Below are 14,223 nucleotides of genomic sequence, written 5' to 3' on the forward strand. Positions count from 1 at the left end.
TTTCATTTCTCATTTTGACTTGCTATTTTACAACCGTATGTTTTTATTGATTCAGGGATGAAAATATTCTCCCCAAGAAGTTTTTTGCCATCCAGGATCTGAAATATTGGGACACTTATCCAAACCCACAGAGACCCAAACCAATCTCTTATTCTTCCCTCTGATGCTCAGCCCAGTTCCCAGGTCCCATTGCAGAAGCCCGAGTTACCTCAAAAGACATGTCATTGGTGGCCGGAGGGGATAAGGCAGGAGGTGTGCAGGCCAGAAAATTTAACTCCAGGGTTTTAACTTTCTCTTTTTCACTCAGCAATATAAGTGTAGGCTAAATTTTCTACATATAGCCAGGAGGAACTTTCTGAAGAAAACATTATGAATATCATTCATCATGAATAGATCCAATGACTTCACACTTCTTACGAGGTGTTTAGAAGTGTTGCAAACAAACCAGTATTCAATGACCCCATTACGGCCCTCAAAAGTGGTCATGGCCTGAATGAAATTAAAAGTAGCTGGGTGCATAGTTGGGTACTGAAAAGCCCTTAATAAGAAGCCTATATTCAGTGATTTTATTAACAGTACACTCTCTCATAATCATCAATCTAATCAACCAAAGGTATACTTTGAGGACTTATTGTGTGCAGAGCACTACACTAAGTACTTGGGAGAGGGAAGATAATCAATCAATCAATCATATTTGCTTACTATATGCAGAGCACAGCACACCCCGGTTCAACAAAAACAATCTCAATTTTGAACAGTTTTTCAGACAAGGTCTAAATCAATGGTAGGACACTTTGAAAGAAGATAACGAACAGAGTGTCCTCTGAGTGACAGAAGAGTGCCAATAAATCAGTCATTAGTCCAGCAAGGGAGGAAAGGAGGACTGTGGAAAGAGAGGCAAAGAGGCTGCAGTATATTTCTGGGTGAGTCTAAATCTCTTCCTCAGTTTAGAGAAATAAAATAAAAAACTGATTCATGGGACTGCAGGTAAACGGTTCTTCATAAAGGCAGCTGAAGAGAAGAAGACTTTGTGGCTAGGCTGCTTGTAGGGAAGAATGTAAAAGCATGCGAAATACTTTAACTGGATCAGAACAATAGTCCCATACTCACTCACTGAGATGGTGATAGTGGCAGCAGGGTAGTTGGAGAAAAGCTGTAACAGCTGCCCTCCTTGGCCTCCATCGTTAATTATTAGGGGTGGGTCTTCTTACGTCCCTTACTTTTCCCTCAGCATCTCCCAACCATGGAACCTTCCTGGAAAGAAGGAAAAAGAGAGACCAATGTCAGTCACTGAATCTTTGTGGATTCGACTGGATTCTCTGGCCCCCATCTAGGAAGAACACACTCAGTAATTCTGTCCTTCTGGACACAAGGAGGTGAGAGAGAGAGAGAGAGAGAGAGAGAGAGAGAGAGAGAGAGAGAGAGAGAAGAGTTTCCCTCCACTCAGATTCCCGGGGCAGGGCCAGGATATCCTGAGAATGGCATACTCATTTCAACAGCTGCCATCTAAGCCTCATGGTGGCAATGAAAAACTCCATTCACCCACCCATTGTCACTGTTATGCAATCGATCAATCAGTGGTATTTATTATGCACTTATTTGTGTAGAACACTGTACTAACCACTTGGGAGAGGACAATATAATAGGACTGGTAGACACAATTCCGGACCTCAAGGAGAGTAGCCAAAAGAGGCTGGAAACAATGTGGCAGACTTGCCATAACAAATCTTCCATTGTTCTCCTCTTCCTACCTCTGTCCAGCCCTGGGCTAAACTCACGCTGGGGTTAGCATATCCCATAATGCAATGGGATGGTCTTGGATAGAACCAATCCTCTAAACACCAGGGAGGTAGAAATTGTTCTCTTCCCTCATAACACACATTAGCAGTGCCAGTGCAAGAGAAAAGTGAAGCTGAACGTTACGCTTCTTCATTCTCTTCTCTCTACCACTGTTAGTCTGCCCTGCTGATAGGGCAGCCACTGCTTACATCAGAATGTAGTACTCCCAGTGCATTAGCCAATTTACTTTAGATCCTTCAAGAGAGAATGCTGATTCTGGCCTGAGACTAAACATGTTGCCAAACGAAATGTTTTGGGAACACCAGAAAGGGTCAGAAATAGCACTTAGTCCGAACATGGGGCCAGTCCCTAGGAGGTCTCATGGATAAATCCCTGAATAAACCAGGGTCCCCTCAGCCTTCCCCATTTTTTCCCACTTTCACCACCCCTCCCCTCCGGGCTCTCCACACACATATACCACATCACCCTCATGGCTCATGTCCAATGTGAGATTCCACCAAAGAATGCCAGTCACCTCTGTTGGGACACTTTTTCACTCTGTGAAAAAGGGTTGGGCCTCTTGTCTACCATGCAGGAATGACATGTTTGACCCCCTAACAGGCAGCATGGCTGAGTGGGCCTCCCCTCCCCAGCTTCCTCGGAGAAGAGCCCTTAAGCCTCTGAAAAAAGCTCCTCCAGCCCTCACAGAGAAAAACTATGAAGGACTGCTTCACTTTGAGGTAAGATATAGGGATGGCATCAAAGCTCTGTGGGGAAATGGGCAGCAGGTTCCCAAAGGAGAGAAACGTTCCTTTTGTATAGCACCATTTCACATGGGATCAAGGAACCCAAAAGGAAATTACCCAGTACGAGCTTCCTGGAATCCTTGGGTAAATGTCCTGAAAGGTATGTCTTGCCTGTTGCCAAAATTTGTGGGGGCTTAAGGATCAGTGCAGGCACTCTGTCCAAGAGTCAATTATTTTGAGACTCAAATGAGGGGCAAGGGTTTCTTCTCTGGTTGCTTTTCTGAAGACCAAACATCACAGGAGAATGGATACAGCACAGGCCTGGGAGTCAGAAGGTCATGGGTTCTAATCCTGGCTCTGCCACTTGTCTGCTGTGTGATCCTGGCAAGTCACTTCACTTCTCTTTGCCTTAGTTAGCTCATTTGTAAAATGGGGATTGAGAATGTGAGCCCCATACGGGACATGGACTGTGTCCAACTCGATTTGCTTGTACCCACCGCAGAGCTTAGTACAGTGCCTGGCACATGGTAAGCACATAATAAATACCACAATTATTATTATTATAATTGCAACAGCCTTCAAGCAGGTTAACCACAAGGAAATTCCAGCACAGCTCTGATGCTAAAACTGACTCTCACTAAATAGTAAAACATTTGAATGTGCTTGCAAGGCAGCCTAAAATCTCTCCCCAAAGTGTTCTTTTCTAGGAAGAAATCAGATTATTTGATTTAATAATGTTGGAGGCTTTTCTGCTTGGCAGCAGCAATACAATTAAAAGTCACTTAAGAGGATGTCCCATCCTACCAGATAAATGGTAACATCCTGACCTGGACCAAATGTTGAATTGAAATGAACAACTATTTCATGGCTCTACAACATATGAATTTAGAATAAACGTGTTTGGCATTTAGAATATTCAGAAACGCATTTAGGATGACAACTCACCACATACTGGACACTCATCTTTTTCACCGTTTATGCCATTTTGTAAAATGGTGCTGCCTGGCTTTTCACATTTCTGTTGTCTAGCCATGAAAGATAACATCCATTTATGGCCCCTGACACTCCCACCTCCCCCCACATCCTCCCCCTCATGCGGACTTTTCTTTATTCCAAAGACTTGGATGACACTCCACAGCCTCTTGATAAAAGTACTCACTGCCTCACAGATGTTTAAATAATCTTATTCTTGGTGATTCCCCAGATCCCCTCCCCACCATGGAGCTGTGATCCTGAGAACAGTCAGGCACAAGGGGGAGATAAACCAGAAGCCAGGCCATCAAAGAAACATTCTTGTCCCTGACCACTGCCTCCTCCCCTGCCCACCCTCAGCTAAATGGGTCCACTGTCCCTGAAGAATGGAGAAGACAGGAGAAGGCCTCTTGAGAACCTGAAGCATGGGTGCTGCCGAGCCCCAGTCATCCTCCTGCACATTGCTGACCAGACTCAGGCTGGACAAAAATGATAACAACTGTGGTATTAGTTAAGTGCTTAGTATATGCCGAGTATTGTACTAAGCACTGGGTTAGATAAAAGATCATCAGGTCCCACATGGGGCTCAAAGTCTAAATAGAAGGAGAACATGTACTGAAGATGAGGGAACTGAGGCAGAGAAAAGTTAAGTGCCTTGCCCAAGGCACACAGCAGGTAAGCAGCAGTCAAGAAAAACCAGTTGAGCCCATACACATCAAGACAGTGGCGATCAATCTATCAGTGGTATTTATTGAGCATGTACTGTGTGCATGGCACTGTACTGAGCACTTGGGCAAGTACGATATAAAAGAGTGGGCAGACACTATCCCTGTCAACAAGAAGCTTACAGTCTACAGGTGGAGGTGACAGTCTACACTATGACGAAGCAGAAAAATGGGGCAAATTTCTCTGACCCTAAAGCCTGCTCTAATAATGGGATCTCCCCTCGCCAAAACAAAAGAGAAGGAGAAAAATGAAAGAATTCAGTATGAGTTCCCTTAGATTGCAAGGGAAGGCAATAGTTAGAAAAGAGTTCTAACAAGCCAAGGAATATGTTGAAGGAAGGAAATGTTGATGGTCTTCTCTCTGCCTTTTCATTGGGGTAAACAGGATGCTATATCCTGGGTAAGGGCTTAGGGCCATGGCATCAGCTGCTACACAAGGACACTAAATTTGTGCACTGGGCTGCAGGCTGTACAGGACTGCCAAGAAACATTGCACCACGAGCAGACTGCCCTTCGGTAAACTGTGTGGTACAGTGGGTGGTTCCTTTGTGTCTCTGCCACCTGAATAATGGGTGTTCAGAATTTCTAAACGGGCAATAATTATTCACTGTTTTCTAAGTCATTTTCCCAGCTCAAGACCATACGTGGTTAGGATTTATAGCTAATTCTTTCCAGGGCTCAGTTAGCTGAATCCTGCAGGAGCTCATATGCAATCCAGTGTAACCCAGAGCTGAGGAATTCCAGATAGGAGGGGGAAAAAACATTGTGCGCCTCAGGGGATACCGAGAAACGCAACGAACTGTCTCTGAGAGGTTTCTACAGGTGGGCTCTGGCAACAGCTCTCCTCCAAAACAATGAGTCCAGGCAAAGTCCTGATGTTTTAAGAGACAGATTTTTGGCAGCCGAATTGTCCTGAGTTATGGCCTTGTTGATGTCATATTACACCTGTCACTATCACGTACGGGTTATGGGTGAAGGAGCAGGGCGCGCCGACAGCACCGGGATTTATAGCTGCTTCACTCACTGAGACAAATGCTGAAGGTTGAAGCAATTCATCGAAATGTGGGGCACTTTCACTGAGCATCTTTCAACGGGCGTCAGAGACCCCCAGGTAGGGAATGGGGCCAGGGCGCTTTCACCGAGTCTCTTTCAACGGTCGTCGGCATCCCCCTGGGCCGGGAATGGGGTGACAGCTGGAGAACAAGACTGTACAAGCACATTGACTTGTCTCTGTTCCCTTGAGCTGAAAGCTGTTGCCTCTTTGTGGGTTTGACCGGTCCCTTCCCTCTCTCCCCATCAATCTTTCTCTCTTTAATCAATCAGTTATATTTTATTGAGTGGTTATGGGTGCAGAATACTACCTCTTCTTCTCCTGCCCGTGCTCTCTCCTCTCCCCCTTCTTCTGGGCCTGCTGCTCCAGTAATAGTAAAAGTATTTTTTAACTATTTACTGTGTTCAAATCACACTGAGAAATGCAAAGAATATCCCACCTTCCCTAAGCCCTTCCTTCTTCTTACAAATGGCTCTCAAGGCCTGGCAGACGTAGTGGCAGATGAAACTAAACTAATAGAGAATTGAAAGTTCTGAAAAATAACCTGAAAAAATGTCTTCCTTTACGTTTCCTCATTTGTGTCTTTTTCCATCGTCTCATATTTCCAGCAAGGTATTTTTTTTTGGCGGGGGGGGGGGTGTTAAAATGTGGTCTATGGACCTAGGCATCTCGCTGACCTTGAACCAAAAGTGCCTAAAGCTGAAGTCCTCATTGTCCCTCCAAATTCCTCCCTGCCTCATATCCCCAACTCTGCTGACCCTCCTCTCTTTTCCAGAAGTCCACAACCTTGGCGTCATCTTTAACTCCCCAGCATTTAGTATGTTACTGAATCCTAGTGGTTCTTTCACCAAGGTAATTCTCAGATTCACCCCTTCCTCTCCACCCAAACAACCAGCACCCTGATTAAAGCTTTCCTAATCTCTGAGATTACTGCATCAACCTCCTCACTGGTCTCACTGCCTCCAACCTCTCCTCTCAGTCTAATCTACACTCAGAAGCCCAGATTAACTTCTTGAGCATTACTCTGCTCACATCTTTCAGCTCCTCCAAACCTCTTGCCTATCCCTTTCCTGATGCATCAAGCAGAAGCTACTGACCATTGGCTTTAAGACTCTAAACTGGTTCTCTCCATTTAAAACCTCTGCCCTCCAGAAATCCCTTACCTTTGGCTTTAAGACTCCAGGCCTTTGGTTTTAAGACTCTTCACCAGCTCTGTCCATCTCAGACCTCTGCCCTTCAGAAACTCCTGACCATTAGCTTTAAGACCCTCCACCAACTCTCTTCATCTTACCCTCTTCACCCACCAGTCCCCAAGCAAACCCTCTCTCTCACCCCTCGCTCTCTTCTCTCCTGCCTCCTATCCCTTGTTAAGTGCTTCCAACCAACCCCTTCAAATCCACCAGGCCATAGCTCTCTCCATCTTCAAAGCCCTCCTGAAATCTGACTCCCTCCAGGAGGCTTTTAAAATTTAGTTTTCTTCTTCTCAGGGGATAACCTCCCCATTACAACCTCAGGACATGTGCATTCACAGACACCTGGGGTTCGCTGTACTTGTTAAATGCTATATGCCAAGCACTGTACTAAGCTCTGGGGTAGATACAAGAAAATCACAGGGGACACAGTCCCTGTCCCACCTGGGGTTCACAGTCTAACCAGGGGGGAATAGGATTAATCCCAATTTTACAGATGAGGAAACTGAAGCCCAGAGAAGTGAAGTGACTTCACCAAGATCAAGAGTTGGAATTAGAACCCGGGTCCTCTGTCTCTGAGGTCTATGTGCTTTTTACTAGACCATGCTGGTATTTATAGTAGTTTTTTGTATTTGAAGACTTCTGATACTGAAGTTCACCTGTGACTGAAAAGACAAATGTTGGGATCCACAGTTCGGGTCACATTGAACTCACAACAAGAGTGTCCCCTGTTGTACTTAACGTCTGTAGCACCTTATGCTTTTTTCTCTAATGTGCTGGAAGGTATAGCTTTACCGGTCTCAATTTCTCACATCCAAGACCTTCTAATTCAAAGAGGATGATGGACGGGTGTCTTTTTACAGCACTTTATACCTTTGTAAAACAGCAGAGCTGTTCACACATTTGTAACTGTACACACCTCAGAGGATGAATCCACTATATCCTGGAAAATGGTCTGAGCTAGAAAAGCATTCTGTGATTCTACAATGCTCCTTGCCTTCAGGCTCCATCTCATTCATCATAAGCAGGGCGGGCCCTTCAGATTCAAACACTATTTCACTTGAGAATGGAGGGAAAGGGGAGGTCCTTTCTCAAAACGATCATTTTCTTGACATTGCATTAACAATGAATTTAGTACCAACAGGCCCAAACAAAGAGGTCTGTCTCGGGCCTGAGGCGGGTAACCAAGGCTGGAGATTTAAGGAGTTAGCTATGAGGTGAGTTTGAGGACCCGGCCAATTGGACAGTTGCTCAGCAAGGCAAGTTTTAATCGGGGAGGAAGCAAGGGCTGTCTCTCAAAGTAAGAAGCTTTTCTGTGGGTTGAGGTCTGAGGTCCCTGGTGATTCCATAAATCCCTCAGAAATTAAACCTCCCATTTGAACAACTGCCTTTTTTTAGTGGCTGCCTGCAGTGGTGAAAAGGAAGGAAAGAAAACATACCATTCAGGACATTTCCATCTCCTCGTTCCACTCAGGTAGGCCTCAACAGGACCCATCGAGACCAGGCCTGATGCCCCGAGGGGAGGGGCCCAGGGGACTTTGGCAGGACCTTGCCACTTGTGCGTGAACCAGGGTCAGCCCCAAATTTACATTTCAAGCATGAAAGAGTTGTGTAGTCTCTGTCCAACCTTCTCGGGCTTCCCTGACACAAAAGCTCCAAGAAATTGAGTCAGGTTGGCAGGTTCTGCCCAGAGAGTCCCGGGGCTGGCACTTAGAGGGTGCTGCAGATTGTGATGGCGGGATGCTGGCAGGGCTCAGAGGAAAAATGATTCCAAGTCCAAGCTCCAGTCGCTGCTTTGCATCTCTCACTTTCTCGGGCACTAAATCCACAACCCCATTTAAACAGCATTCTAAACATTGCCTCCCAAGCATTCAGAACATTGCAGCAGGCAGCGCCTGGGATGGATCATATGATCCTCTGACCAGTGTTTTGGGGTCACTGTGGCTCAAGTACAGTGCTAGAATTGATTTCACGGGTCTCATAATCAGCTCCACAGCCCCCTATCCTCTGGTGCTCCTTGGAGGGAGGCATGACCTCATTCCTTTTCTCTTTACCTATATAGACCAAGGGATAAGTGTCAAATCAGGAAGTAGATAAGGAGGTTGATCTTCTATTCTGTCATTCCAATAACTGCAGGATGTCCTAGCTGGGGAAGCAGTCCCCTAGGGATCCATAAGTCCTTCCCATTTGGGGTGACTGGATTCAGTCAGGAAGACAAATTCAATCGTAACTGGTAGTAAAAAGAGGAAGACTTTTAAGAGGAAGAACACATTTTTAACATCAGAAAACATGGGTTTGTGTCTGGGTTTTGCTGGTTTTCTAGAGTGCACAATGCTGTTTGTAAATACCATATGTGGAAGGTTAACCCACAAGCTTTGGCAAGGGTTCTGGATATACAGCCTACTGTGAAATGCCAGAAGTCTTCTAGTGCTCAGCTAAAACAAAAAAACACACAGGCATGTGTTGAAACAGGATTTCTGGACATGGTGGCTTCTGATTGGGATTGCCTAAAAGTCAGCCTGACCGGTACCTCTTCTCCGACAACAAAACACTCATGTGTGGCTATTGCTTCATTCGATTTGTTCTCCGATGTGAAAAGCGAAAACAAGCCTGTTCAGAATGCTATTTACGACTGGTCTGTTTTGCATATAAATTTTGGTATATGAGTAATTACAGCTTTAACTATTTTTCTTCTGGACAAAATGGAAATTCCCCAAATTTGGACTTTCAGATCGATTTTCAATCTAGCCAGGAAACTACTAAACATGTTATTGCAAGTAAACCAAATTGATTTTGACCAGCATCTGGGCTGGTTCATCTTAAACATTAAATTTAAATTTCCTTTATACTGTACTGTCAGTGCAAGATTTCTACTCCGACAGGTCCTTTCACAATGAAAAATTTCCCCGACACTGTATGGTGCTATCTTAAATAACAAATGACAATCAATAATATTTATTGAGCACTTACTCTATATGGAGCACTGTATTAAGGGTTTGGGAGATTACAGTAGTTAATAGGTGCCACAGATTTGAGGATAACAACTTTTGAAAAGCCTGTTTCACATCTCTTTCAAAGCATCACGAAAACACCTGTGCTTCCAACATTAAACAAGTATGAGTACTTACACCATACAATGTAAGTATTCTGGTGACTACAGTATCGTCTTCCTGGCTGAGTCAATGCCGCAAAATATTATTTTGGGACGGTTGCTTCAGCATCAACACTGCCGTTGAGCAAGATAGGCTGAATTGGGCAAAATAGCTGGTGCTGAGTTTGTATCGGTGGGACAGAGGTCTGACAAAATGCGGAAGAGATTTCTCTTCTTCTGCCTTTAGAGTTAAGTGTAGGGACCAATTCGAAGATATCCAAAGAATCATAAACTCTTGAAATCATAGTGCTAGAAGGGTCTGCCTAATGAACTAGACTGTGAGCTCATTGTGGGCAGGGAATATGTCTGTTATATTATTTTATTGTACTTTCCCAAGTGTTGAGTACAATGCTCTGTACACAGTAAGTGCTCAATAAATGCAATTGACTAATTATACATAGAAAGAAAATCAAAGGTCACTGATCTACCATGTTTATGTTGTGGGATGAGGCATTTTAAAGACACCGACCAGGAGAGGATCAGTCCTGCTTTTATGTCCAGGGGCCTACACTCATAAAATCATTATCTCTTGTGGCCAAGTCCAGCCCCTCATAACTGGAACACACACAGTACCAAAGTACCCGAAACCTTCCACGGGAGGTACACCCACATGTAACTTTATATTATAATTTCCCCCTTCCTTCAAAGAAAAAGAAATTTCTATAAACTGGCAGTATACTTTACATCTGGTATTGGGTCTGTTCAAGATTGTTATAAAAGATCATTTATATCTCAATTGCTACTTTTGTTTACTACCAGGATTACATCACCACCTCTATACTGTACATCGAACCAGCACGTCCCCCTCTATTATTTTTGTTAGCCAGTCTATGGATTGGGTCAAATCCACGGACCAACAGCAACCTCAGAATGCAACTCTGCTTGGCGGCTTTCCTTCTGCAGAGTGTCAATTCCACGAACACTGTGTCTGAAATCCTCACTCTCCTTCCTGTTGGTGACCTCTGACACCAAAACAGATGTTGCCATGTGAATTTCCACATATTGCTATTGTGCTCCCTCCCCCACGGCCACCTTTCTAAGCTCTGGCTGGGATTCAAGTGGTAGAAGGCCGAAGCTTGGGAAGGTTGACTCTTTAGTTATCTCGCTCATCTCTGAACTCTAGGAGGCCTCGGGATCCAAGCAAAATCTGTCTCACATCAAGGGGCAAGGTGGGTGGCCACAAAAATCAATGTTGCAACAAAAAACTACCAGCTCAGTGACATGTAAGCTATGGAAGACTGTTCAGAAATGTCTTCATCAATCAACAAAGCAGCGTGGCCTAGTAGTAAGACCACGGGCCTGGGAGTCAGCGGACCTGGGTTCTAATCTGCTGTCTGACTTGAGCAAGTCACTTAACTTTTCTGAACCTCAGTTACTTCATCTGTAAAATGGGGATTAAGACTGTGAGCCCTTTGTGGGACAGGGATTGTGTCCAACCTATCTAAATTCTTAGTAGTCTGGCACTTAAGTGCTTAACAAATACCATGGAAAAAATAAAAGGCTGACTTGCCAGCCACCACCTAATTTATTTTTTATCATATAAAATAATATTTCAGATTCACTGAAGCCAGACCTTTTCTTTCCATCTTCAAACGGGTCTGAATCTGCAAGCAAACTGATATTTCCCTCTTTTAGCAGAAAGACTGAAGTATAGGTGACATGGAGTGTTGTTCTGTTTTCAAGCACCATAGTACAGAGCAGTGCAGCCAGTTGGCTCTTAATAAAAACCATTATCACTACTACTATTAATGAAGGAATGCCACAGAGATAAGTGCTAGCATTTCTGCTCATGGCATAGGTAATGGTGATAATTAAAATTATAGCATTTATAAAGTACTAAGTGCAGGGAAATATACAAATTTATGAGATTGGACACAGTTCCTCTCCCACACAGGCTCACAAGCTATCTTAGCCCCATTTTACAGATGCAGAAACTGAGACACAGAGAGCTTAAATGACTTGCCCAAGGTCACCCAGTAGGCCAGTGGCAGGGCCAGGATTAGGATCAGTTAACCATAAGAGATGAACCACGAACATCCAATAGGGCTTAATAATGCTTGTTTGGTAACAGCAAAAGACAGCTTCTAGACCCTCCTTGCTACCTACCCACTCTCTTCTCCCTCTACACCCCAGTTAGCACTCTTCATTACTCCCAAACTGGACCTTGTTTGTGACTTTCATTCATTCATTCATTCATTCATTCATTCATTCATATTTATTGAACACTTACTGTGTGCAGAGCACTGTACTAAGCGCTTGGGAGAGTACAATACAACAATAAACAGATACTTTGAGCTTACAGTCTACAAATAAATAAAATTACAGATATATACATAAGTGCTGTGGGCAGAGGACAGGGGAAGAGCAAAGGGAACAAGGCAGGGCAACGGGGAAGGGAGTGGGAGATGAGGAAAGATGGAGCTTTTCCCAAGAGGCTGGGAAGGCCTCTTGGAGGAGATGTGTCTTCAATAAGGCTTTGAAGAGGGGGAGAGTAATTGTCAGATTTGAGGAGGAAGGGAGGAAGGAGAAACTCCCATCTTCAATCTCACTCCCATCTTCAATCTCATGCTTTCCCCTGCAGCATGAAACTACCTTCCCTCTGAAATTCATCAAAACAGATCCCATCCCACTTCCAAATCCTTTGAAAAAGCCACCTCCTCCAGGAAGCTATAGCTGCTTAACATCTTCCTTTGTGATTGTGGCACTCCATCTACCTTCACACTCCTGGGCATACCTGTTGTTTACTTAGTATTTGATTCCTTACTTTCCTTTTATAATTTGCATCTGTGAATGCCTGGCCGTTTTTTGCTCTTAAACTGTAAACTCTTCTAGGACAAAGACATGTCTTTCTTTTCTATCCTTTGTTCCCCAAGCACTCAGAGTGCTTTACACATAGTAGGTGCTTAATCAGTGCTTTTGATGATGGTGACAAGTTGGATACCTGACCTAGGAAATGCTAAGAGGTGTGTGAAGGGAGAGGTGTGAAGAGCAACCCTGCCCCACCACCACCTATCAGTTGCTTGGATCCCTAGCCCAAAGCCTTAGGGTCATTTTTTGAAGGAAAAACAAACACTGGGTGACATCTTTCAGAGGCTGTACTGAAGATGAAGAAACTCTGAGTCAGCATGCAGGGACTCAAACATGGGACCTTTCTGGGTCCAGGTTAAGATCTTTATGAGACATTCCTTATCTCAGTGTGTAAACAGACACGGGGTCAACAGTAAGCAAATATTGATCCTATGAAATGGCAAGCATCCAGACTATTTTAACTGCAACAAAAGACAATGGTTATGCTCTAATCAAAGATGGATTCTATGACTTTTTGGCTTACTTTTCTTCTCAAAGCCTCATGACAAATCAGGGGCCTTACTGGGTCCAGATTTGGATTCTGAGTTTTCACATTGGCATCTATAACATTAGATTCATTGGAGCGTCAGGCAATTGGGATAATATGAACTCCTTTTCCATATGGCCTATTGTACTGAAAACACACCTGCCAATTCACTTTTCCTGGATCATGCTCGCTTAGTGAATTCAGAGCATTACACAACACATCTGTGTTATTCAGGTAATAAAATGTCTCTATCATTTATAGCCACAGCTGAGGAGATGTATGGATGACCTGGGGCTGACTTCCTTACATTTGTTACTCAATTATACCCAGCACAGCTGTAAAATGCAGGTCATTTTCTAGAGTCTGGTCTTTCACATCTTTTTCCCATACACTGCACAGTACCTGCAAAAATCTCACTGTGCAAACTTAATAAAGCCTTTTGCTCCAATGCCTTGAACCACAAAGGCTATCTGATGACTGTCAGATGGAGTTGGATAGAATGTGGCAATTTCCAAGAACTGGAATGAGCAGACTGGAAAATAATAAGCGCAAGTGGTGGCCTGCTGCATAGCTTAAGGCATTTTCAAGTGGACTCTTCCTTTCCGGGGGCACGGCAAAAACTCCATCTACATTAGCTGACCCAGAGCTCCTAGCTGGGGTAGGGCGACAAGAAACTAGAGCCCCCAGGTGGTCCTGGGAAGCTGAGGCTAGCTGCTTCCACTGCCCCAAACCAGAGCTTCGAAGACTATGTGCAGTTTTATGAATTGGGTGCCCAGAAGCAGCGTGGCTGCCCAGAAGCAGCGTGGCTCAGTGGGAAGAGCACGGGCTTTGGAGTCAGAGGTCATGGGTTTGAATCCCGGCTCGGCCACTTGTTAGCTGTGTGACTTTGGGCAAGTCACTTAACTTCTCGGTGCCTCAGTTATCTCATCTGTAAAATGGGGATTAAAACTGTGAGCCCCACGTGGGACAACCTGATTCCCCTGTGTCTACCCCAGCGCTTAGAACAGTGCTCGGCACATAGTAAGCGCTTAACAAATACCAACATTATTATTATTATTCCTTGCGGTTCAAATGAAAAGCCTGCTTCTCACCCTTTTCTCTGAGACACTGTGGAATTACAAGGTTAGGCCTCTTCAACCACTGGGCTGAAGGGGAGCCACTCTGGATCCATCCCTCCCAGAGGCCTAATGCCCTCTGGGAACTCTTCTGTCAGAGACCCATTTAACTTATCTAGCCCCATCAGGTCTGTTAGGAGAGTTCCCTGCCCTGGCAGGA

The 14,223-nt window shown here is 44.5% G+C and overlaps 1 long non-coding RNA gene across 2 annotated transcripts in view; it reads right to left on the reverse strand.

The window, feature by feature from the left end:
- Positions 1-1,115: 1,115 nt before the first annotated feature.
- LOC120638788 overlaps positions 1,116-14,223 on the reverse strand; it is a 75,554-nt gene continuing 62,446 nt past the window's right edge. For both annotated transcript variants that reach the window (XR_005660732.1, XR_005660731.1), the window contains exon 3: positions 1,116-1,254. This is a non-coding gene — a long non-coding RNA (uncharacterized LOC120638788). The remainder of the gene's footprint in view (positions 1,255-14,223) is intronic.

This window comes from Ornithorhynchus anatinus, chromosome 13 (assembly GCF_004115215.2).
Source record: "Ornithorhynchus anatinus isolate Pmale09 chromosome 13, mOrnAna1.pri.v4, whole genome shotgun sequence".
Taxonomy (NCBI): Eukaryota; Metazoa; Chordata; class Mammalia; order Monotremata; family Ornithorhynchidae; genus Ornithorhynchus; species Ornithorhynchus anatinus.